The following is a 3,772-nucleotide window of genomic DNA, read 5'->3' as shown; positions in this document are numbered from 1 at the left end:
GCCTGCACAATCACTCTGCTGGGGGAAAAGAATTCCTGTGTCCAGGACACTGAGCTCAGTGACAGGAAAATTCAGCAATCGTTAAAATGGCCAACGAATATACATTTAAAATCACCCAACTACACATGTAAAGTCTGTTGAAATAGCAAAGCTACTTAAATATCTACCACACATTTAATAAGTACTTAAAATATATCTCTGGGAGGAAAATTATGATGCATCTTTCTTTTCCCCAGCAAAGATTAATTTTCCTGATTTCAACTGCCAGCCTTGAATACACAGGAGGGCAAGGGTGCCTGCCACTTCATTCAGACAAAGAAGGCTCCATTGAAGTGCGGGGTTTGGCCTGTCTTCCTCCTCCCTGCTCTATCTCTTTAGCTAGTCAGTAAGTAGATGCAGACTGAATGAATGGTCACCACAAAGAGGGAGCCCACGTTCTCAGCAGGGGGCAGGGGAGCCAGAAGGAGCGGCCGGGCTGGGCAATGAGTTCTAGGAAGTACTACCCAGTCCCAGCGGCTGGTAAGTCAACCTTTTGAGGAAAGAGGAGTAACCAGGTTGGGAAGGCAGGGCGGGGCAAGATGGAGGACCGTTGGTGTGAAGTTTTAGTCTTGTGGGACAGAGGAGATACTGCAGACAACAGGAAGGAGAGAACCACTCAGGAGTCTGTCTAATGGCACTTTAAGAGGATTAACTTGGTGGTGTTCAGCAGGTCCCATTAAGAAGGGTCGGAGGAAGTCAATTAAATAGAGGAGAGCATACCAGACACAGCCAACGGTCAGGATCCAACGGTCAGGATCACCGGAGGGAGATTACTCATTCCAGACCTAGGTGTGTGAGAAAACACCAGAACCTCAGGTGCGAGGCAGAGATTGAAATGATAGCAAAAGCAAGGGGAAAAGAAAGATTCCAGGGGAAGTCTAAATCAAGATTTGTATTTTCTAGTTAAGACTACGTTATTATTATTTTTACAATTTACCTGGCAGACCATTCAAACAGTTTATGCACATTTTCTTTCATTGCATATATGGCAATCCTCTCAATGCAACACCACTTATCCCACTTCCCCCTGGGTTCCCGTTTCCATTCCTCCAAGACTCGATGACTTGCAAGGACAATTCTGCATCTGATCTATTATCCACAAGCACACACACAAAAAGATTTTTTTTAATGGCCTAGTTTCAAACATAAGGGGAGCCCTGGTGGTATAATGGTTACATGTGGGGCTGCAATCCAAAAGGTCAGTTTGAAATCAGGGCTTTCTACTCCCGTAAACAGTTACAGTCTGGGAAACCCACAGGGCAGCTCTCCCCAGTTCTGTAAGTTTTGTATCTTCATACTTCCCTAACAGGAGATAAGGGGACACCACGCAGCCTTTCTTTTCACGAAAGAAAGAAAGAAAAAGAAAAAAGTCAGATGTGATTAAGAATACAGCCCCAGAGCTGAAAGGACAGACCTGTATTTAAATCTTGGCTATGCCATTTACAAGCACTGTGACTAGGGGTGTTCTAGTCTACCATACCATAAAGACACTACTGGGGCTGCTCAAATGTCAGGATTAAATGAGCTGATGGAAAGCTACTGCCTTCAAGCAGGTACCATTACCTCAAACTAGAACAGATCCTACAATAATCACTTTGAAAATTATGAGTTCATATCAAAGGATGGTCTTTAAATAACATTGTAATGTTATCATTCCTGAGAATCGATGTGGTTGCCATGACAACATCTGTTCCAACACACGTGTATTCATACTTACATTTAATACAGCAGTGTTTTTACACATTTTAAATACATTTATGTGAGCCATTCAAGTTACAGGAAACTTACTTGTAGCTTTACATGCTCAATGGACATTGAAGAACATTTCCCACCATGCAGGATAATATTTGCAACTACCCACGATAAACCTAGTTGAATTCAGATACACAAAGGTATGACCTGTATTATGTATGCACATTAAAATGCAGGGTTCCCCCTTTGAAAGAGGACTTTCAGCTTGAAACACTAGTCCGGGAGCCTGCTATCTTGTGGCTGCTGACTCTTAACTACTTGGATTTCAGATGGCCTGTGGGGTGCTCCATAGACCAATGTGAACAGGGGTGGAGAAAAAAGATGGTGCCTGACCGGCAAAGTGAAGGACGACCGGCAGAGGTCTGGCATCCTACCCTTTTATCAAGACTAAAGTTCAAATACAGTTTTATTTGAATAAAGACACGAGGCTTAATTTCTTTACAAAAGAAAAAAGCTGCAAATACTTCTAGCAACTTAGATTTTAGAAAAGTGTGCAATGGGGACTACACATTTTCAAGTAGGCCTGGTCCAGAGCCATAAACACCACAAGGAATGATTCCAGCACACTGTTGCTTATGAAGTCAGCCGTAGGCTCAGAATTGCTGTCAATATAGGCAGGCAGCCTGGCTTATGAGACTTAAGAGAAACAAATCACAAGCAGGCCAAGTGAGGACAACATTCAGATATGTGCATTTAAAACCACTCCAGAAACACAGCCACATGGCAGAAGAACGAGCTATTTTTGATACCGTATTAAATTTCTTTCATGTTTTATCAAAACTACATGAAAATAACTTTCCCTGAGTTAACATGAAATGTATCCCCCCCCCCACCATTCTTGATTAACAAAATGATTTATTTAGGCCCCATTCTCAAGTTTTTCTAACATTTCCTAGGGTCAAGGAGGAGCCACGGGCAGTTTTTAGGAAGCATTCTGAGAACAGGTTTTATGGCTCGATGGCTCAGCCCGTACTCGCCTGTAGAAGGGTATTGGCGTTCCCTGGTGGCGTGTAAGTGGCTTTGGGTCAGGGTTCTGAGTCCTTACACCAGGGCATCCCAAGTTCCCACTCATCCCTTCAAAAAGAGAGCACTATCAGCTTCAATGCACAATTCCAAGGGACGTTGTTACTAACTCCCCTCATATTACTGCTGGGCACGAGTTTCCTCACACAGGTCAGGATGCAAGGGTCTACTCAATAGAGGTGCCTGCCAGCTCCCACCGCAGAGAGCCAACACACTCGCAAGGGGAGGCAGGTCTCCACCGGTCTTAACAGAGTATAGGGATTTCAGAAAACGACAGAAAAGGCAAAAAGTTAGTAATTAATCTGGCTAGGAAAACTCATGGTCAGAAATTATCAAGAAGACTGCCGAAGCTACAACGCTGGGCAAAACAATGGGGCTACAGACAAGCCACTAGCACAATTTACACACCCTCTCTCAGCTCTGCTGTCGGTGTGGCCAGCATCTTTAACTGCAGAGCTCATTAGGGATCTGTGACTGTGAGCACAGGCCACACCACTAGGAAGCAGTCTTCAGATCTGGTCCCAGTGGGTTAGAACCCCTGCAAAGAATTTCCATTTCCATATGAATCACCTGGGGATTTTGTTCAAATGCAGATTTGGATACAAGGTATCTGGGGTGGAAAGGCAAACTCTTAGCAGGGGTCAAACCAGAATGAACCAGTTTTGATACATTTCACCCTTCAGGAGGCCTGGGAACCAGCCCAGACCTATATTCTGCAGAGCTCATTTCATCCCGGCACAGTGCAAGTACCTTGACTTCCCTACATGTGAAACAAGGGCAATCTTGGGAGAGTCAAGAATGGGTTATAAAGGGCTTGCAAAATGAAAGAGGCAAGCCATCAGTACTACATTATGCCATAAAGGTCAGCAAGGGGGCCTTTAGACTTACACCTTATCCTTATTAAAAGCATCAAGCAGGTTATAAGGAACGTGACACATAAAGTCCACAGTTAACTTAA

This window comes from Echinops telfairi, unplaced genomic scaffold (genome assembly GCF_000313985.2).
Source record: "Echinops telfairi isolate 266 unplaced genomic scaffold, ASM31398v2 ScPeMD7_5592;HRSCAF=6446, whole genome shotgun sequence".
NCBI lineage: Eukaryota > Metazoa > Chordata > Mammalia > Afrosoricida > Tenrecidae > Echinops > Echinops telfairi.
This window is presented reverse-complemented; position numbering follows the sequence as displayed.